The sequence below is a fragment of the Hordeum vulgare genome, chromosome 3H (assembly GCF_904849725.1).
Source record: "Hordeum vulgare subsp. vulgare chromosome 3H, MorexV3_pseudomolecules_assembly, whole genome shotgun sequence".
NCBI lineage: Eukaryota > Viridiplantae > Streptophyta > Magnoliopsida > Poales > Poaceae > Hordeum > Hordeum vulgare.
In genome coordinates, this window is record NC_058520.1 from 211,752,184 (window position 1) to 211,775,367 (window position 23,184).

The following is a 23,184-nucleotide window of genomic DNA, read 5'->3' on the forward strand; positions in this document are numbered from 1 at the left end:
ATGATTTATGGAAGGTCTCTGGGTTTTGCAAGACGGCGACTAAGAGACCGCGGTGGTCACGATTTGTAAAGAGGAAGGGACTCTTGTAAACCCTAAAGCCTCGACCTCTATATAAAGGCGAGTTTGAAGGGGGATAGATAGGTTAGAAATCATCGAGTGCTAGGTAAGGCGAGTTACGCCTTTCTTGTAATCAAATCCACATCAATACACGCCAAGCAGGACATAGGCTATTACCTCCACGCGAGGGGCCGAACCTGGGTAACCCGCCGCGTTCCTCCTGTTCAACCCCTTTGAGTCGCCACCAAAGTGCGATGGTTCCCATACTAAGTCCTTTCACGAGGACATCTGCCGTGACAAGACCACGACAGTTGGCGCCCACCGTGGGGCCTACGCACGGTGGAGTTGAGTTCTCAAAGGGAGCCCTACCAGGGTTTGGGAGTTATGCGACGGCGCTCATGACTTGGAGCCGGCGCGGCATAGCCTACATCGACAACCAACGATGGGGACCTGAAGCGAATTCTCTCGAATCAGGCTACAGGGTCCCCTTCGGCAAGATCAACGTCTTCATCGGCATGATCGGGTCATCTGTTCCTGAGCCGGACATCTCCTCCGACATCGTCGAGCCGGCCAGGTACGTTCATCCAGTCATAACACGGAAGCCGACCCGCCCGGTCTTTGTGGGGTTCACGCAGGGGTCGGAGGAGCCAGAGCACGCGGCGGCTCAGGAGGTCACCCCCGTCAACTCTGACGACGAATCATCCATGGGTGATTCGGATTCCATCCAGTCCCTCCACGGAGACGGTCTCGGAGGCTTGTCATTGGCCATGGATCCGGGAATCCTCGATCGAACACGCCGCCAGATCGCCATCTACATGGCCGGGGCGACTCAACCCGCACAGAACCCCGCCGGAGGCGATGGAACCGGCGGGACATCTAGAAGTGCGTCAGCAGTCCTGGTGGATTTAGCGGCGGAAATCACGAGACTAATGTCAACCCCCTCACGCCAGAGAAGCAAGAAGAGATAAACGCAGAGTTAGCAAAGCTGAGAGAGGCGGTGGCAAAGGCCCATCAGGATGCTGAGACGGAGTCCGCCAGGATGGAAACTCGACAAGCCCAGATTACGGCCGAAAGGATGCGAGTGAACACCGACAACTGGCGGCTTGAAAGACAGCAGCGCGCGTCCGACGCCGTCCATCAGCGGAGACACCAGGGTCGCCTGCCCCATGATCTCAGTCCGACTTGCCTGTTCGACACACCCCAAACACCCGGGATGGGAGCCGCCCCAGCAGGAGGACCGGGCCCCCCTCCTAACCCGCCGATTCGGCCGACCGAAGGTCAAATTCCTCATTTCCGTACCCCTCGAGGCCACTTCTCTAACCCGGTAGATAACGTGCTTGCCGCAACTCGCCATCTGGAGTCTCTTCCGATCCACGGCAACACCCCAGCTGAGATTGAAGCAAGGAACGCCATCGAGATGTTGAAAACGGCGGTGGTCCAAAACGCGCAGTTCTCGCACAGCCCTAAGCGATTGCACTCCACCCCCCAGGCGAGCTATACCAGGAGTAGGCCGGAGGATCAGCCAGCCGTAAACAGTGCCCCGCGACACTTCCCGCAGGACAACCCGCCCGAGCGGAACCTGCCGGGCAGAGGTCCACCCAACATTCAAGAGGCTCAGACTCCTCCCGCGGGGACCGGAGGGCGAGTTGGGGTGCCCTGCTTGTCCCTAGCCCTTTGAAACGAAAGAATGCCCAAGGATTTCAAAGGACCAAGAAAGGTGCCTAATTACACACCAGATCTTGAACCAACATCTTGGATCGAGGGCTATGAGATCGCCATGGACATGCTCGACGTAAACGAGGCGGTTTGCGCCAGATATTTCACCATGATGCTCGAGGGATCGGCGCGCACTTGGTTGAAAAACTTACCCCCCAATTCTATCCAGTCCTGGGCCGAGCTGAAGGAGCGTTTCATCAAAAACTTTCGGGGAACCTGTAAACGGCCGATGACGATCGTCGACTTGCAACACTGCGTACAATGCCCGGATGAGTCGGCGCACCATTGGTCGCGGCGAGTCGCAGAAATTATCCATTCATCGGATGGCATCACGGCAGCGCAAGCTGTGCTTATCCTCGAGCACAACTGCCACTACGAGCCGCTGGTCCAGAAATTGGGGCGACTCAAACGGAAAGTTTAGGATATGGGCGAGCTGATGGATACCCTCACTAGGTACGCCGATGCCGATGATACCAAGGATCCCGGCGAGGATGGTAAGGGTAACTCGCCCAAGAAGGGCGATTCAACCAAAAACCACACCCGCCTCCAACGCCGCAACCGTCACAACCAGGGGACCAACGGCAAGCGTAGGCCACATGAGGAGCCCTCGGATCTGGTTGCCAACACCAACGCCAATGACGGCAAAAAGAAGAACCGAGGCTTCAGTGGGAAAAGACCGCGTAATTACGAAGAGCTACTCAAAGGCCCTTGCCCGCACCACGCCACGGCCGACGGCCCGGCGGGCCACTCTTGGGAGAACTGCTTCGTGATGCGAGAATTTCGGGCCGAGGCAATCAAGAAGAGCCAAAGCGAAGATCCGAACCGTCGCCAGGACCAACTCGCCGCGCCCAACCAAAGGCACAACCCCTTCGGCGGTTTTCCCGAACAAGAGGCACAGGGGGGCCCGCAGCCAGGCGGAGGCCAGTACCCGGTGCAGCACCAACGGCGGTACAACCCGCCGGGAGTTTTCCAGCAGCCGCCCCCACAGGGGGCTCCACAGGACAAGGATGACCACGGGGGCTTCCGCAACAATCCTAAACAGCTAAGTAATGGGCAGTACCATGTTTTCACCACTAATGCTTGCAGGCGTGATAAAAAGGTAAATCACCGGGCGTACAGCGTAATTGTGTCGGCAGTTCCCAGATATCTCCACTGGTCCAAACAGACCATAACATGGAGCAGAGAGGATCACCCGCCGAGAATAGATAACCCGGGCGACCTGGCCTTAGTCGTGGCTCCCCAAGTGGGGGGCTACAGTCTATCGAAAGTACTAATGGATGGCGGCAGCAGCATTAATATCCTATACTTCGACACCTTCCGGAGGATGAATCTATTAGAGAAAGACTTGATGCCTTCAAGCACGGTCTTCCACGGCATCGTCCCGGGCAAATCGGCTTATCCCATAGGCCGGCTCAGGCTCTCAGTAGCGTTTGGAACTGCGCAGAATTACAGGTCGGAGTCTCTGGTCTTCGAGGTGGTCAAACTAAAAAGCCCGTACCATGCGCTGTTCGGGCGACCGGCTTACGCTCGCTTCATGGCCCGCCCGTGCTACGTCTACCTCAAGCTCAAAATGCCTGGTCCTAAAGGGCCCATCACGATTGACGGAGATAGAAGAATCGCAAAGGAGTGTGAGGAAGGAGACGCGGCCTATGCGGAAGTCGCCTGCGCGGCGGAAGAGCTCAAAAACCATCGGGCCAATGTTGACCCGGCAGACATGTCACCGCTCAAGAAGCCGACTACAGATTCCGAGTCGCCCCTCAAGTTCAAACCAACGGATGACACGAAGACAGTCGACTTCGTCCCTGGCGATTCATCCAAGCAGTTTACCATTGGAACGGGTCTGGACCCCAAATAGGAAAGCGCGCTCATCGAATTCATCCGTGAGAATCGGGACATCTTCGCATGGAAGCCCTCTGACATGCCGGGTGTACCGAGAGAATTCGCTGAGCACCATCGTAATATTGACCCAAAATGCAAACCTGTCCAACAATACCTTCGCAGGTTTAACGAGGAGCGACGGAAGGCGATTGGAGAGGAAGTTGCCCGTCTTTTAGCCGCCGGGTTCATCGTGGAAGTCTTTCACCCCAAATGGCTAGCTAACCGGTTGTTAGTACTCAAGAAGAATGGCACGTTCCGTATGTGTATTGACTATACGGACCTCAACAAAGCTTGTCCCAAGGATCATTTCGCTCTTCCCCGCATCGACCAAATCATTGACTCGGTGGCGGGATGCGAAGATTGTGCTTTTTGGACGCCTATTGAGGTTATCATCAGATCAAAATGGCTGTGGAAGATCAGGAGAAGACTGCCTTCATAACCCCCTTCGGGGCCTTTTGCCATGTGTCCATGCCGTTCGGGCTCAAGAGCGCAGGGGCGACTTACCAACGCTGCATCCAGAATTGTCTTCATAACCAAATTGGCCGCAACGTCCATGCCTATGTTGACGACATTGTGATCAAGACCCGCCGGGAGGAGACACTTCTGGAAGACCTTAAGGAAACCTTTGATAATTTACGGGTATATCAAATGAAGCTAAATCCTACCAAGTGCGTTTTCGGCGTACCTGCGGGAAAACTACTAGGTTTCTTGGTATCGGAGCGCGGCATCGAGGCTAACCCGGACAAAATTGAAGCGCTTACTTCCCTCGGCAAGCCGACGGATGTTAATCAAGTTCAGCGATTGGCGGGTCGCATTGTGGCTCTCAGTCGTTTTGTGAGCCGCCTCGGAGAAAAGGCGATTCGTCTTTATCAATTGTTGAGAAAGTCCGACCGATTCGTATGGACAGAGGAGGCTGACGAGGCATTTCAGGCCTTGAAACATCAATTGGTTAACCCGCCGGTCCTGGCGGCCCCGACTGAAAAGGAGCCCATGCTCCTGTATATCGCCGCGAATTCCAAAGCGGTCAGCGTGGCTGTGGTCGTCGAAAGAAAGGAGGAAGGAAAGGAATACCCGGTGCAACGCCCAGTGTACTTTATCAGTGAGGTGTTAACTCTTTCCAAACAGCGATACCCACATTGGCAGAAACTGGTCTATAGGATGTTCATGGCGAGTCAAAAGCTTAAACATTATTTCCAGGAACACCCGATCACCGTGGTCAGTTCCGCGCCCCTCGGTGACGTCATCCAAAACCGCGAGGCAACAGGGCGAATCGCCAAATGGGCAATAGAACTTGGGTCGCATCACATACAATATACCCCCCGCACGGCCATCAAGTCCCAGGCACTAGTTGATTTCGTCAACGATTGGACGGAGCTTCAGGCTCCGGAAGATCGGCCTGACCTTACCTATTGGACTATTTATTTTGATGGATCCAGGCAGTTGGAGGGCTCGGGGGCGGGTGTGGTGTTGATATCCCCTCAAGGAGATAAGTTCTGCTACGTTCTCCGGCTCATGTTCCCTTGCACAAATAATGCGGCAGAATATGAAGCTCTGCTTCACGGTTTGCGACTGGCAAAAGAGATGAACCTAACCCAAGTCAGATGCTTTGGGGATTCAGATTTGGTGGCGCAACAGGTTTCGGGCACCTGGGACTCTCGAGATCCTATGATGGCGGCTTACACGCGAGCTGTATCTGACGTGGCGGGCTATTTTCATGGGTACCAGGTTGATCATGTTGATCGGCGACTCAACGAAGTAGCTGATGCCCTCTCGCGACTCGGCTCACAGAGAAAAACGGTCCCCCCTAATGTTTTCTTGGATGTCTTGCATAAACCGTCTGTGACTGTACCCACGGAGGAGGAATTGGCGATACCAGATCCCGAGTCTCAGCTTGTGGCGGCTCTCCATGTCACTCCGGATTGGGCTCTTCCTTATCTGGCTTATCTCGCTCGTGGCGAGTTACCCACTGACGAAGTTTTGGCTCGCCAGATTGTTCGGCGTAGCAAGTCCATGGTCATCATTAATGACGAGCTATATAAACGAAGTGCTTCAGGGGTCTTTCAGCGATGCGTTTCTTCCGAGGAAGGATGCATAATCCTAAATGACATCCATTCTGGAGACTGCGGGCATCACGCCGGCTCACGTTCTTTGGTATCAAAAGCCTTTCGACATGGTTTCTTCTGGTTGACGGCTCATGCAGATGCAGAAGATATAGTACGGCAGTGTGAGGGGTGCCAACGATATGGGAGACAAGCTCATGTGCCGGCTCAAGAATTGAGGATGATTCCCATTACTTGGCCTTTCGCGGTCTGGGGGCTGGACATGGTCGGTCCCTTTAAGATGTCCTCCAACAAGAAAACTCACTTATTGGTGGCGGTTGATAAGTTCACTAAATGGATTGAGGCGGAACCTGTTGGGGCTTGCGATGCGGAGACTGCGGTCAAATTTCTGAAAAAGCTGATTTTCCGTTTTGGATATCCACACAGTATTATCACGGACAATGGTACTAACTTGTCCCAAGGAGCGATGCTGGATTTCTGTCGCCGTGAACATATCCGGCTTGATATCTCTGCAGTTGCTCACTCGCAGTCAAACGGGCAAGCAGAGCGGGCGAATCAGGAAGTCCTACGAGGGATTAAACCTCGCCTCATGGTTCCCCTGGAAAGAACTCCAGGGTGTTGGGTTGAGGAACTACCTTCGGTATTATGGAGCATCCGGACCACCCCGAATCGATCCACGGGGTTCACCCCTTTCTCTTAGAGTCGCCGCATATGTGGAGCAAGATAATGAGTTGGCGCGTCAGGATTCCTTGGATGCCTTGGGAGAGGCGCGTGACTTAGCGGCGGCTCGTTCAGCTATCTATCAGCAAGATCTGCGGCGTTATCATAATCGCCGGGTTAAGAGTCGGGCTTTCCAGGAGGGCGACTTGGTACTTCGTCTGATACAAGATCGGGAAGGCATGCACAAGCTCTCGCCCCCTTGGGAAGGGCCTTTCATCGTCAGCAAGAACCTCCGCAATGGCTCTTACTACTTGATGGATCTTCGGCCTGATCGACCGACTACGGGGGCTGAGTCAACTCGCCCTTGGAATATTGCCCATTTGCGGCCTTACTACACTTGAGTTCTTAAAAACTCCATGCTTTGTAAGTTTTTCAGTTTCATTATGAAGTAATAAAATGTTCCCCGACTTGGGGGCTTCTTCCTTAAAAAGAGCAATTTGTGTCATCCTGTTGCGACCTTATGAGCCGACAGAACATGCATTTAGGGTGGGTGCACGAGCTTTCTGACTCGCCTCCCCCTGTCGCGACCGTATGAGCCGACGAAACCTGCATTTAGGGTGGGTGCACGAGCTTTCTGACTCGCCTCCCCCTGTCGCGACCGTATGAGCCGACGAAACATGCATTTAGGGTGGGTGCACGAGCTTTCTGACTCGCCTCCCCCTGTCGCGACCGTATGAGCCGACGAAACCTGCATTTAGGGTGGGTGCACGAGGTTTGTGACTCGCCTCCCCCTGTCGCGACCGTATGAGCCAACGAAACCTGCATTTAGGGTGGGTGCACGAGCTTTCTGACTCGCCTCCCCCTGTCGCGACCGTATGAGCCGACAAAATTACTCGTGTTATGATTTGATCTTGGAGATTTTTATCCTTACTTCATATTCGTTGATACTATTTGTAGTTCTTTTGTTTTCACAGATAATGTGTTCAAGGTTTCATCCATGGCGGATTAACCATTGCAGGAGATTCTTATAAGGATTAACAAAATATTTCAAACCGCCTCAAAAGCGGTATAAGGGTTTTTCTTGCAGAAGATGTCATCGAAAGATAGTACTGACTATTACATGGCTCTTGGGCCAAATTCAAGAAAAGTCTACTCCGCTAAGTCCTGGCGTGAGCTCTGACCAGCTTCGATTTGTAAATCGCCCAAGATCCAATTGCAACTGGACAAAGAGGCAAAATCGTCTTCATCGGTCAAGATTGATGCCAGGCCTGTTTCCCAGTCGAAGGGATTCTTGGGTCGCCGAGGAATTAGGTTGGTCACCACGAAGGTTGGCGGGTTGATTTTCTTATTCTTACCATCATAAGCCGCATGATACTTCGTTAAATCAAGACTGGCGGCGAGTTGAGTTGCAGCCAAGCGAGAATCCTTGACAACTTTCTGGTAATCCTCTTCCACGAATTCCGAGCCATCGTCTTTGAGCTGAGGGAAGACGGCAGCCACTTCTTCCAAATTAATCTCCGGAGCATACGCTAAGCAGCAACTCAGGGCCGTCAGGACGCCTTTCCGGGCGGCTGACCGAGTTAACTCGCCAATTTGGGGAGGAAGTGTGGACAGACATCCAAGTACTTTCTTGATGGAAGTAATCGGCTCTTTTGCGCCCATTACAGCTTTGACGGTCATCACACTGCCTGTGTACAGTTGCTCTGTCAGCGTATAGATCGCCTTCAGCATCAACACACAGTCTTCTTGCAGGTTTGCGACTCTTGGACCTGGAATTTTATAAACCGGTAACTTAACGTCAGAAATTTGGCCCAAAGGAGGGGATAAGGTTGGAGATTTAGGTAAGGCTTACCGAAGATGGCTTGCGTCATGTTAGTGATATGACGCTTTAAGCCGGACAACTACTGTTGGACAGTCGCCAGCTTTGCTTCAGCTTTCTCTGCTCTCTTCAAAGCCGCGTTTTGGTCGGCTTGAGTTTTTTCTAACTCGGCTTTGAGCTTTTGCAGTTCAACCAGAGCCAATTTGTATTTATCTTCCGACTGAGTTCGGGCATCTTGTTGATCAGCCAAATTTTTCCTTAAATCGCCTTGCGCTAATTCGGTCTGGGCAAATTTTTCCTATTTAAAAAAAAGAGTTTAAAACAAAGACAAGTCTCAGAATTATTGCAAGGCAATACCCCTGACACTTGGGGGCTAATGTATAATTTCTCAAGGGAAATTATACAGAAATCGAGACCCAGCTCATCATTTTACTGATGACCCGGCCCTTGGGGGTTACTGGTCGCGAAGCTTTTTAAAGACCCGGCTCATCTTTTACTGATGACCCGGCCCTTGGGGGTTACTGGGAATAATATAGAGTATAAAGTGTACCTCATGTTTGTCGTTTAACATCTTAAGCAGATTCTTCTCCATCTCATAGCTCGCTTCCAGGCGACTTGCGAAGCCAGAACAGAGTTCTTTAAACTCCAGATTTGCATAGTCGGAAAGCTTCGCCTTGGAGAGCCCAGACTCGGGGATTGCTTGAGAGGAGGATGCTACGTGTTTGGACAGAACTGTCGCCGCCGGCTTGGAAAAGCCAGAACCAGTAATGACTACAGCATCTGGGTCATCCGCTGTTGCCAATATGTTTGGTGATCCAGGGGCGTCCGCTTTTCCTTTCGGCGACTCAGGAAGATCCACTTGAATTGCCGGCTCAGCGTGATCCGGATCCTCTTGAGTCGGAGTTGATTTCCTTGGAAGTTCGGAAGTTGCGTCAGGGATTGATCCACTGGTTTTCCTTTTTTTGGCTTGTGCCCTAACCAGAGGAGATAAACGTGTTAAGGAATTGAAAAAGATCATTATTCTCACAAAGTCAAGGCCAAAGACTTACCCCGGAACTCGAATTATTGGTGGAAGTGTTGACATTGCTGAGTCGCCGGAAGAAGGGGGAGAATTCTGCAGGAATTATACATTAATAATGCAGGCGGGTTGCAGATGTAATCCAAAGCAGCAAGGACAATGGTTATTCTTATATAAAAAAAGGGGTACCTCGCTTGGTTTTCTTTTGTTTGCGGATGGCAAGCCAGATATTAGATTGCCGGAGTGACTTCGTGTCTTCCGGTTTGAGGCATGCTGTGTTCTCTTCAATAAGAAATTTGGGTCCAAATGGGCATCTGGATGTGAGAAGGGGTCTTTCCCACATATTCGCCGGGCCGGCTTAGGCGGGGAAGGAGATGAATCGGAGGAAACAGAAATTACCTCGACGGAGTCCTCTTGGCTTTCGTTATCTTCATTCTGTTACAAGAAGAATGGGAGATATGAATAAGAGGTCAAAAGTAATAAGTGGCGAGTAAAAAGGCGACGGATTTGTACCTCTGAAAGTGCGTCGCCGGCTTGAGATTCGTCGACTTCAGATGGCTCGGCCGCAGCAGATTTACCTTTGCCCTTGTTTTTCTTGGAGGGCGGCTTAGCAGTCTTCATGGCTTGTTTTTTGGGTCTCCTAGACCAGAACTTGTCGCCTTTCTGGAAAAGATATATGGCATGAAGTTATAATGACAATAAAACAGAAGGAATAAAAATCAAGGGCGGGTCAGCTTTGGTTACCTTGGGTGCCGGGTTGATCTTGCAGAAGGGCTTAAGGCCGATTTGGCCGCACTTTCCTGCGGGCTCGCCGGTCAGTTTTTTGATGATGGCGACGATGTCTTTCTCCGTTAATGCTGTGTGAAAGTAGCATTGGGGATGGTCCAAAGTGCAGTCAAATTCACACATTAGACCATCTCGGCGGCTCAGAGGAAGAATCCGCCATTCGACCCAGCAGCGGATCAGGTCAACCCCGGTAAGACCATTGTTCATCAGGGATCTCAGTTCAGACAAAATTGGGATGAACTCCGACTCTTCTTCCTCGGTGAGCTTGTCGGGGAGCTTGAAGTTAACTGGAAGGCGGGTTGGCCTGTAGCCCAGAAGTTTGTTCTCACCAGCGGGGGACGTTTCTTTACAATGAAACCAAGATTCACCCCAGCCCTTGGGATGGCTAGGCATGGTGAGTGAAGGAAACGGACTGTCCCTACGGCGCTGGACGTTGACACCGCCGAGTTCCAAGCTGGGGCCATTGTGGAATTCCGTCTGGCGATTCCAATGGAAAAAGTGCCAGAATATGGGAACGGAAGGCTCGATCCGCAGATAAGCTTCGCAAAGGACTTGGAACTGACTCAAGTTGCTTATGGAATTAGGTCCCAAATCCTGGAGTCGGACATTCATGAAGGTCAAAGCGTCCCTAAGAAATTTAGATCCGGGCGGCTTAAAGCCCCGTTCCAAGTGTTCCACAAAGACTACTATTTCCCCTTCTTTGGGGTTGGGGAGATCTTCTCCCAACCCGGTGCGCCATCCAATGACATCTTGAGGATCCAAACAGCCGGCTTTCACGTAATTAGCTAGAACAGCGTGATCAACTTTGGTAGGAAGCCAATCGCTCTTGAAAACGGCACCCATGCTACAAATAGGTAGAAGTATGGTATTACATGTCTCGAACATCTACTGTGTGAGTCAGGATTAGTTCATATTAACCCGCCAGACTAAGGGGCCGGGTTGGGTTGATGTGGCGACTTATCAAAGCAGGGCTATTTCCAAAGGCAATATTACTGTGGATAGTAAGGTCTACTCGTTCTGAAGCACTAAGGGGGGGACGAAGGTTACAAACAGTTTTTTACAAACAGTGAATGAGGAATGGATCTGCCGAACAGATATAGGACCTACGAATACGGCTGAGCATGAACAATATATTATCAGCTAACGCCCCTCGTTTGGAGAAGGTATTGTATTCGAAGCACTGGCTACCCTAGCGGCGCTCGGGCTCATGGATTCGAGGGAGATAAACGACTACGAGCGGAAAGCTTCAAAGCTACGGCCATGGCGAAGATACAAGCAAAGAATGAACCTACTCCTAAGAGGGGGAACGAGGACCTAACCTGATGCTCTCGGTCGAAGAAGACCGGCGGTGACGAAGATTGCCGGGGAAGCGTGGGGGTCCTGACGAACGAAGAGGCCTTCGGCGGCGGCGGAGCTCGGGGCGAACGGCGAGGTTGCCGGTGATGGTGCGATGGATAATAATGGCGGACGGATTGACCAAGGTGCGAAGCTCGACGACGGCGATGGCTTGCGGGCGGCGCTGGAGCTCCTCGAACGGGGGCGGAGGTTGCTGCCGGCGGCGAAACCCTCGGGAAGCGGTGCGGTTTTCTGTTGCGATAATGAGGGGGGGACTGACGAGACTGGTAGGTGGCCAGTGTCAGCCCTGTCCCTTCCGCCTATTTATCAGGACGGGCGCTGGAATCGAGGCGCCGTGAGCGGGAACCGTTTGGGAATAAAAGATTCGCCATGATCACGTCCGAAAATTTTGGGATAATGATGCACTAAAAGATCCGTTGGGATTGTGTTAAATTTCCCGAAAATCGAGGGCTAAGGAAAGTGCTGACGGGAAATGCATTGACGGCTCAAAGACTTTTTCCGGTACCAGTTGGCGAGTTAAAATTTCTGGCGTATGGAGGAACACAAAGGAGTGAATCACCTTCAACTAAAACAGAAGCATTGGCATGAAGATTCAAGTCAATTTGGGGCCTAATGTTGGGGATATTGCTTATTAAGTGACCCGCCCAATATGGGCCGGGTTACTAGTAAGGCGATTCATCCTTTAGGGCTAGTTGGGCCTCAGCCTGGGCGGTTCAAGGTCGCAGGATGGTTATGATTTATGGAAGGTCTCTGGGTTTTGCAAGACGGCACCTCAGAGACCGCGGTGGTCACGATTTGTAAAGAGGAAGGAACTCTTGTAAACCCTAAAGCCTCGACCTCTATATAAAGGCGAGTTTGAAGGGGGATAGATAGGTTAGAAATCATCGAGTGCTAGGTAAGGCGAGTTACGCCTTTCTTGTAATCAAATCCACATCAATACACGCCAAGCAGGACGTAGGCTATTACCTCCACGCGAGGGGCCGAACCTGGGTAACCCGCCGCGTTCCTCCTGTTCAACCCCTTTGAGTCGCCACCAAAGTGCGATGGTTCCCATACTAAGTCCTTTCACGAGGACATCTGCCGTGACAAAACCACGACACATCATCTTGACCCGACCTCTTGTGGCCGGTCTGATGGCGGGATAATATGCCCAACATTAGTCCCCAGATTGACTTGAACTTGTTCACGCCAATAAACCTTTCTCGTAACTTTGGCGGCTCACACACAACCCAAATTTGTCTTCAGATGGAAGAAACGTCGGCTTAAAGTGTCCTTCCGAACTTCTGCTCCATTTCTGAATGATGTTAGCCACCCCGAGATTTTAAGGATATTTATGACGTCATTTCAACGGCTCCTTTAACTTATCCATTCGGCATGACAATTGAGGCGCTATCAACTCGAAAATTTATTGCATCTCCTAGATTCCCGCGCATGCCATATCCATTTCCGCTCTAGGCTTTAAATATCGATAGGGATAGTTGTTTTACTCTTACCCTGCTCCTCTTCTTCGTCTTCTACCTCGAGCCCGATCCAACATCGCGTCACCGCTGCGCGTCCCATCATCAAGCGCTCCATTACAAGGGCCCCGCTGTCATGCGCCTACTATTCTGAATCACGAAACTTCTCTGCCTCTAGCAAAGCCATTAGGTAAGATTTATGTTTTTTGTCATAGATCTGCTTTAGGTCATCTACTATAGTTCAACGGAGTTCATAGGGTTCGTCTCATGTTCATGGCCATTATATATCTGTTTGGTTCCTCGATGAAAACCTTCTCCAGCGATAGGTTGTGGGAAATGTAGGGACCTAAATCTCACATAACCTCCCTGGATGTTCCGTGAAAACCTTATGAATACTAGCTGTTGCAGCCCCATATTTTAGTGTCATCTAAAACTACTAAATTCCTTTTTTACGTACCATTGGTAGATCCGTATTTCCACACACTTTGGTAGAAAACTGTTTGTCCAGTACTTTAGTGGAATCTGATATCACGGTTCCTTCGTAAGTCATTTTCACCCTCACGCTTCCTTGTTTGACATTTTGTAACTCGCCATCTGTGTGAACCGCATTTACATTAAGGCGACTCAAATATTGCGAACTTTCTCATTATTTGTTTCTTGGAATAACCCGCCAATCATACTTATGCAGCCTCTTTTCTTCATGGATCTGTCGTTATATCGAAACCATCAAAATGCGACTGGTTGCCCTCAGTAATTGGTGATGCCGCCCTCCAACGATGTGTGTTAGTAGGAACTTTGTCTTCTAAGTAGCTGATCGAACGGAGATCCGCCGTTGGAGTGATACGACCTCAACCCGCCGAAGGAGAGGTTCTGGTTTTCACTAATCATCTAGAACGAGCCTTCTCTCCCCCCGGTTCAAAATTCTTTAGAGACGCTCTTAACTTCTACAACCTTCACCCCCAAGATCTAGGTCCCAACTCAATCAGTAATTTATGTTCGTTTCAAGTCTTCTGTGAGGCGTACGTGGGTATAGAACCCATTGTTCCCTTATTTAGGGAGTTCTTCTATTTAAACCGCCAGACGGAATGATGTACTGGTCCCAGCTTAGAGCTCAGTGGAGTCACAATCCAGAGGCGACGCGAGTGTGGTTTTCCCACTGTCACCTTGCTAGTCACCCCAAAGGCTGGGGAATAACTTGGTTTTATTGCAAGAATACCGCACATGCTAAAAAAATCATTTGCCTGGTTTCAAGAAGAGAGCCTTCCAATTGGTTTCCTGCTTCTTGGTCCATTGACCCCGCAAGAAAAATGTGCCCACACTTTTGTCTGGTCAAAACTTTGAGCTTTGAACGCCAATGGCTTGACCGGACATGTCTTGATCCGATGCTGGGTGGAATGGAGTATCATTGCCTTAAGCCGCCGAGATGGACTGATGTCCATTATGATGGCGACTTAAGCAATGCTTAACGCTTCACAAATGTAATGCTTGACTCTGAAGAAGTTAATAGCCTTGTAAAGAAGCTATGTGGTGAGCCCAAAGAAGTATGTTCAAAAACTGGTTTGAAACCATTCTGCATCTAGAATCCGTCTCCTGAGGTAAATATATTTAACCATCACCCTACTTATTTGGTATTTCCTTTATTCTTTGGAGAACTAACTTCCCCTTTTTATACTGATATAGAAAAGCATGCCCTTTTGGAAATGTAGACCAGCAAAGCTGCCCGTTAAAAAGGTCAAAACTGCCACGAAGAAGAAGAAGAAAACCAAAACAGTTGCGGGCGAGTCATCTGTTGCGGGCGGGTCACAGAACATTGAAGAACTATCTGAACTAAATGTCTAGACTATCCCCTTAGTGTGTCACGCGTTGTTCTAATCATTCAATTTAATCTCATGGGGAGGACGTTACAAGTGATGCTGAAGATGCCGAGGTAATTTCAATATCTTTTGACTCAAATATTTCATTGGAAGACCTCCAAGGCGGTTTTGTAGGAAAGTTCCTATGAATCGACAAGATGCTCATTTGGATCCTAACTTTCTTTTGAAGAAGGCTTTATATACTCCAAATCACCATACCCGCAGCTCCCTAGGTGATCTTATGGCTGGTCTGCCTGAGGAAACCTCCGATCGTAAACGCCGCACTGAGGTGCCTCTTCTTTTTTTATCAAGTGTATCATGTTTGTTAATTGCTCAAACTCACAAGATTTTCCAGCTTAATAGGTGTCTCCTCCTTAATATGGCAATTCAGCGTCTTCAAAATTGCCACCCTTGTTCGTCTCCCATGGTACATCATTATTTGTCTATCCAGCAGTTGCGTTCGAACTTTATATTTCATTATATATACCTCGGCCTTTCTTTTTTTAGGGCTCAAATAAAGAAAAGGAAAACTGGCGGGTCAATCCCAAATAGTGAAGCACCTAAAGTGGAGGAACTAGATGCTTCTATCCCTGATGCTCCGGTTGAACCAGCTGAAACTTATGGTAAACCTCCTGAGAGTAATGCTATGGATGATATCCCTGAGATTCAAGTCGACCCAGTAGAAACTAACAATACGACCATGGAAACAAGTCAGCGAGAACATCTCAACCCGCCAAGCCCTCTGAAGACAACCAAAGATGCCATGCTTGAAGAAGAAGCTGTCGTCATTAGTGGGACGGGTCACACGACACCGTCTTTAATGCTCTAGCTAAACATACTGCCAAGGATGTCTCAACCGAAATAGAAAAATGGAAGCTAAACTTGAGCTTCCCAATATTGAGAAACTAAATTTTGAAGAACTGCATGCGGGATATCTGAACCATCTCTCCATGAGCCGGGACATGGAAGCCGGCCTAGTAAATATGATGTAGAAAAGATACGAGGTATGGTGCTGTGTAATAAATTACCCCATATATCCCTGTGTAGCCCCCAACGGTCGGGTCATCTTCTTGAAGATGAGTCGGATATTGTTTAATAACTTTGAAAACTTCAACCTATAGCCCCCAAGGGTCGGGTCATATTCTTGAAGATGAGCCGGGTCTTGTAAATAATCTTGAAAACTTCATCCTCTAGACCCCAAGGGTCGGGTCATCTTCTGGAAGATGAGCTGGCTCTTGTTAAATAACTTTGAAAACATCAGTCTATAGCCCCCAAGGGCCGGGTCATCTTCTTGAAGATGAGCCGAGTCTTGTTAAATAACTTTGAAAACTTCAACCTATAGCCCCCAAGGGCCGGGTCATCTTCTTGAAGATGAGCCGGGTCTTGTAAATAATCTTGAAATCTTGAACATGTAGCCCCCAAGGGCCGCGTCATCTTCCTGAAGATGAGTCAGGTCTAGTTAAATAACTTTGAAAACTTGAACCTGTAGCCCCCAAGGGTCGGGTCGTCTTCTTCAAGACGAGTCGTGTCTTGTTTAATAACTTTGAAAACTTCAACTTGTAGCCCCCAAGGGCCGGGTCATATTCTTGAAGATGAGCCGGGTCTTGTAAATAATCTTGGAACTTGAACGTGTAGCCCCCAAGGGTCGGGTCATCTTCTTGAACATGATCCGGGTCTTTTTAAATAACTTTGAAAACTTCAACCTGTAGCCCCCAAGGGCCAGGTCATCTTCTAGAAGGCGAGTCGTGTCTTTTTAATAGCTTTGAAAGCTAGTGCATTAGCCCCCAAGTGTCAAGTCTATTGCTTGCAATCTGCTTGAGACTTGATACCTAATGATCAATCCTTCACGTAGCTTCAAGCTAAAATCATCCGTCTTGCTTGATTATCTAGGAAACTATAAGCCATGCTGACTCATCCTTAAGTGGTATGAAGAAAAGCTTGGCACGTCAACAAGATGCGAGGGCTGCTGCTAAGGAAAGACTTTCAATCTCTCTGGCAGAAAAGCTTGGCACGTCAACAAGTGATGTTGTATTGTCCGTTGCTCCCATTGTAAAGGACACAAAGCGCCAAGTGACTTATGTTTCATTTGTTTCTTGCAGGCCCTCGATCTGCCAATCTTCAAGATGACTGTGTGTTGAAGCTGAAAGCAATATTCACTTTGACACAACAACTCCATGCAGGCGGCTTATTCACCATCAAGGTTGTGTGGGATGACTAAGAGCAGGTAAAATTTATCAGTGATATGCTGAGGCGGCTCTCAACCATACCCAAGATATAACGGAAATAAAGAAATCATCTGCATGGAACGGGCTAATCACGGCTATGAGCTAGTCTTTAGCTTATTCTCCACAACTCAAGCCGGACGAAATAGTAGGCGAGTTTCGTGAATATAAAGAAGATGGCTCGGAATTTACTCAAGAAGACTACGCCCAGTGTGTTGGGGATATTATCTGCGACGTGACCTGCCCTAGTTGGGCCGGGTCACCAAGTGGGCGACTCATCCTTTGGCGATTCAAGCTTTGGCCCGGTAGGCCTGGGAGCTGGATGGCGGTTCAAGATCCACGTGGAGAATCAATCATCGGGGAGTTCTCCAGTCCTGGAAAGCACGGTGACTTAGAGAGGAAACCACGATCTGTATCGTGGTTGGGACTCTTGTAAGCCCTAAGGCCTCGACCTGTATATAAAGGCGAGTCCCCGGGGAGGATAGAGCAGGTTAGAAATCATCGAGAACTAGGTCAGGCGAGTTACGCCCTCCTTGTAATCGAAACATCACCAATACAACACAGAGCAGGACGTAGGCTTTTACCTCCTCACGAGGGGCGAACCTGGGTAAATCTGAGTCTCGCTCCCGTTCAACCCCTTTGAGTCGCCAACAAGGTGCGATGGCTCCATCATTAAGTCCTTTCACTAGGACATCTGTCGTGAAAAAACCACGACAGTTGGCGCCCACTGTGGGGCCTACGCACGGTGGAGTTGAGTTCTCGAAGGGAGCCCTATCAGGGTCAGGGAGCTACGCGGCAGAGCTCATGACCCGGAGCCGCCGCGGAAAGTACTACATGGACAACTCCCTGTGAGGGCCCGAGACCGATTTAATTGAATCCGGCTACAGAGTTCCCTTCGGCAAGATCAACATCTTTATCAGCATAGTCGGTGCACCCAGGCCTGAGCCAGACATCTCCACCGACAACGTTGAGCCGGACAGGTACGTCCGTCCTGTCGCGCTGCCAAGCCTGACGCGCCTGGTTTTTATCAGTTTCACGCAGGGAGCTGATGAGCCAGAGCGATCGGCGACTCAAGAGACTACGCCGGTCAACACTGACGACGAGTCATCCATGGGCGACACAGATTCAATCCAGTCTCTGCACGAGGGCTGCCTCGGAGATCTGTCGCTAGCGATGGATCCCGAAGTCCTCGATCGGACCCGCCGTCAGATTGTCATATATATGGCGGGGGCAACATTGTCCCAGCAAAGCCCTGCGGTCAACAACGAGGCTGGCGAACCATCCAAGAGCCCTGTTGTGGTCCTGGTGGACCTGTCGGCGGAGATAACGAGGATCATGGCGACTCCAGTGACGGTAGAAAACAAAGGAACAATAAACGCCGAGTTGGCAAAGCTGCGAGACAAGATTGTGAAGGCCCATCGAGATGCGGAGGCAGAAGCCGCCAGGATTGAGACTCGGCAAGGGCGGACCACCGCGGAGACGGCCCGCTTGAACACCGAGAACTGGCAACTTGAAAGGCATGAGCGCGCGTCTGACGCTGTCCATCAGAGGAGGCACCAGGGGCATTTACCCCCTGATCTGAACCCTACCCACGTCTTCGACGCTCCGCGCACCCCCGGGGCAGGAATCGTTCCAGTGGGAGGGCCGGCTGATCCGCCAAACCCGCCGCTTCAGCCAGCACATGGTCGCGTTCCCCGTTTCCAGACACCTCAGGGCCACTTTTCCAACCCCATGGACAACGTGCTTGCCGCGACTCACCACATAGAATCCATTCCAATTTATGGCAACACCCCGGCTGAAATAGAAGCAAGAAACGCCGTTGAGATGTTGAAAACGGCAGTGGTACAGAACGCGCAATTCTCACACAGCCTCGATCGGCTGCACTCCACCCCCGAGGCGAGCCGCACCAGAAACCGGCCGGAGGACCAACCCGCCATAACCAGCGGACCACAACACCTACCTCAGGATAACCCGCGTGACCATCGAGACCCTCCCATCCGCAACACCTTTGGGGCGACAGGCCAGGATCACCAGGACATCCAAACCCACCCAGCGCCACTTAGCGGAGGCGGCAGGCATGTAGGGGTTCCGTGCTTGGCCCCTGCCCTACGCAACGAGCAGATGCCGAAGGACTTTAAAGGACCAAGGAAGGTGCCCAACTACACCCCGGACCTTGAGTCAGCATCATGGGTTGAGAGTATCGAACTCGCAATGGACATGCTCGACGTAAGTGAAGCAGTCTGTGCCAGGTACTTTACAATGATGCTCGAAGGGACGACGCGCACTTGGTTAAAAAACCTGCCACCCAACTCCATCCAGACTTGGACTGAACTAAAGGAACGTTTCATCAAAAACTTCTGGGGAACTTGTAAACGCCCGATGACGATCGTCGACTTACAGCATTGCGTTTAGCCCTCGGATGAGTCGGCCCACCACGGGACGCGGCGGGTTGCAGAAATCATCCACTCGTCAGATGGTATCACGACGGCTCAAGCCATGCTGATCGTGGAGCAAAACTGCCACTATGAGCCCTTGGTACAAAAGCTAGGGCGACTCAGACGCAAGGTCCGGGATATGGGGAATTGATGGACACCCTCACTCGGTACGCCGAAGCAGCTGATACTAAAGATCCATGAGAGGACGGGAGCAAGGCCAACTCGCCGAGAAAAGGCGAGTCATCCAAGAATCACTCCCGGTTTCAGGGACGTGCCCACCATAATCATGGTGGAAATGGAAAGAGAAGGCAGCAGGAAGGATCCACGGACTTCATCGCCAACACCAATGTTAACAATGGCAATCAGCGCTAGAAGAAGAGGGGTTACAGTGGCAAGAAGCCGCGCAACTATAACGAGATACTTAAGGGCCCCTGCCCGCATCATGCCACGGTGGAAGGACCAGCGACTCACTCTTGGGAAGACTGCTATGTAATGTAGGAATTTCGGGCGGAGGCACTCAAGAAGGGCCAAACCGGTGACCAGAGCCAACGGCAGGAACAGTTCGGTGCGCCTAATCAACGTCAGAACCCGTTCGGCGATTTTCCCGAACCAGGGGGCCAGGGCGGCTCGCAACCAAGCAGTGGCCAGTACCTTGTGCATAACCAGCAGCGGTATAACCCGCCCAGAGTGTTTCAGTAGCCACACCCACAGGGGGCTCCCCAGGGGCAAGATGATAATGGCGGATTCCGCAGCAATCCCAAACAATTAAACAGCGGACAATACCACGTCTTCACCACCAGTGCTTGTAAGCAAGACAAGAAGGTGAAGCACAGGACGTATAGCGTGTCCGAGCCGGCACTCCCCAGGTACCTCCACTGGTCTGAGCAGACTATCTCGTGGAGTAGGGAGGTTCACCCGCCCAGAATCGACAACCCCGGCGACTTGGCATTGGTCGTGGCCTCCCAAGTCGGGGGATATACCCTTTCAAAGGTTCTTATGGATGGTGGTAGGAGCATCAACATATTATATTTCGACACCTTTCGAAGGATGAACCTCTCAGAGAAAGACCTAATGCCATCAACCACAGTATTCCATGGTATCGTCCCGAGTAAGTCGGCGTATCTAATTGGGCGGGTCAAACTTAATGTGGCTTTTGGTACAACATCCAATCACAGGACTGAGTCGCTTATATTTTAGGTGGTCAAGCTAAAGAGCCCTTATCATGCGTTGTTCGGGCGGCCGGCTTACGCCCGGTTCATGGCTCGCCCCTGCTATGTCTACCTTAAACTCAAGATGCCTGGCCCTAAGGGACCTATCACGGTCGATGGTGACAGGAGGATAGCAAAGGAGTGCGAGGAAGGAGATGCGGATTATGCAGAAATCACGTGTGTTGTAGAAGAACTCAAGTATCACCAAGCCAATGTTGACCCGGTGGATATGTCGCCCCTCAAGAAGCCAACGACTGATGCCGAGCCGCTCCTCAAGTTCAAGTCAACGGATGCACTAAGATGGTGGATTTCATTCCTCGCGATTCATCCAAGTAGTTCACTATCGGGGCGGGTCTGGATCCCAAATAGGAAAGCGCGCTCATCGAATTCATCTGTGAGAACCGGACATCTTCGCATGGAAACCTTCTGACATGCCTGGTGTACTGAGAGAATTCGCTGAGCACCATCTTAATGTTGACCCTAAAGCAAAGCCGATTCAGCAATATCTTCGTAGGTTTAATAAGGAGCGACGCAAGGCGATAGGAGAAGAAGTCGCCGGTCTTTTGGCCGTTGGATTTATCATTGAGGTCTTCCACCCTAAATGGTTGGCTAACCCGGTCCTGGTGCTCAAAAAGAACGACACTTTCGGCATGTGCATCGACTACACCGACCTCAACAGAGCTTGCCCAAAGGATCCTTTCGCCCTTCCCGACATTTATCAAATCATTGATTCGGTTGTGGGCTGTGAGCGTTTGTGTTTCTTGGACGCCTACTCCGGATATCACCAAATCAAGATGGTTGTCGAAGATCAGGAGAAGACATCTTTCATAACCCTATTTGGGGCTTTTTGCTATGTATCCATGCCATTTGGGCTGAAGAGCGATGGGGCGACTTACGAGCGCTGTATCCAAAATTGTCTCCGCGGCCAAATCGGACGCAACGTTCACGCTTACATTGATGACATCGTGGTTAAATCCCGCAAGAAGGAGACGCTCTTGGAGGATCTCTAGGAAACTTTTGACAATCTGGGGGTGTATCAGATGAAGCTTAATCCCACCAAAAGTGTCTTTGGCGTTCCCGCATGAAAGCTGTTGGGTTTCTTGGTGTCCGAACGCGGCATTGAGGCCAACCCGGACAAAATCGAGGCAATCACTTCGCTCGGGAAACCAGCGAATATTAATCAAGTTCAACGCATGGCAGGTCGTATCGCGGCCTTGAGTCACTTTATAAGCCGCCTGGGGGAGAAAGCCATTCCCCTCTATCAGTTGCTTAAGAAAGCTGATCGTTTTGTTCGGACGGACGAGGCCAATGAAGCTTTTGAAGCTCTGAAGCAGCAGCTGGTCAACCCGCCGGTTCTGGCCGCCCCGATTGAAAAGGAGCCTATGCTTTTATACAACACGGCGAATACCAAGGCGGTAAGCGTGTCAGTGGCTGTCTAACGGAAGGGAGAAGGAAAGGAATACCCGGTACAACGCCCGTTGTATTTTATCAGCGAGGTGCTAACCCTCTCCAAACAATGTTACCCGCATTGGCAGAAGTTGATTTATGGGGTCTTTATGGCGAGTCGGAAGCTCAAACATTATTTCCAAGAACATCCTATCACGGTTGTTAGCTCCGCCCCTCTTGGAGACATCATCCGGAACCGAGAAGCAATAGGGCGAATCGCCAAATGGGCGATTGACCTTGAGCCGCACCACGTGCAGTATGCACCTCACACGGCTATCAAGTCCCAGGCATTAGTCGACTTCATCAATGATTGGACCGAATTGCAGATTCCGGAAGACAAGCCTGAACTCACGTATTGGACTATTTATTTTGATGGGTCTAGGCAATTGGAAGGCTCAGGGGCTGCCGTGGTATTGATTTCACCCCAGGGAGACAAGTTCTGTTATGTTCTCCGACTCATGTTCCCATGTACCAATAACGTTGCGGAGTATGAAGCCCTGCTTCATGGTTTGGGACTCGCCAAGGAGATGAACCTCACACGCGTTAGATGTTTGGGCGATTCCGATCTGGTCTCTCAACAAGTGTCAGGTACATGGGATTCCCGGGACCCCTGATGGCGGCTTACAGAAGGGCTGTGTTTGATGTGGGACTCCCCAAGGAATATCCAGGGTCATTTCCATGGTTATCAGGTCGATCATATCGACCGGGGACTTAACGAAGCAGCTGATGCCCTCTCGCGTCTCCGCTCGCAACGTAAGCTGGTTCCTCCTAATGTCTTCCTGGATATTCTCCATAATCCTTCCATGAGGCTGCCCTCAGAAGAGGAGTTGGCGATACCAGATCCTAAGTCCCAGTTTGTGGCGGCTCTCCGTGTTACACCAGATTGGGTTCTTCCTTACTTGGCATACCTCACACGAGGCGAGTTACCTTCGGATGACGTGTTGGCCCGTCAAATCGTTCGTCGGAGCAAATCCATGGTCATCATCAATGGCGAGTTATATAAGCGGAGAACTTCTAGGGTATTTCAAAAATGTGTTTCTTCTGTTGAAGGGTGCGTAATTCTGAACGAAATCCATGCCGGAGATTGCGGGCATCATGCCGGGTCACGTTCCCTGGTTTCCAAGGCGTTCCGACATGGATTCTCTTGGTTAACGGCTCATGCGAATGGAGAAGAGATAGTTCATCGATGTGATGGCTGTCAACGTTTTGGACG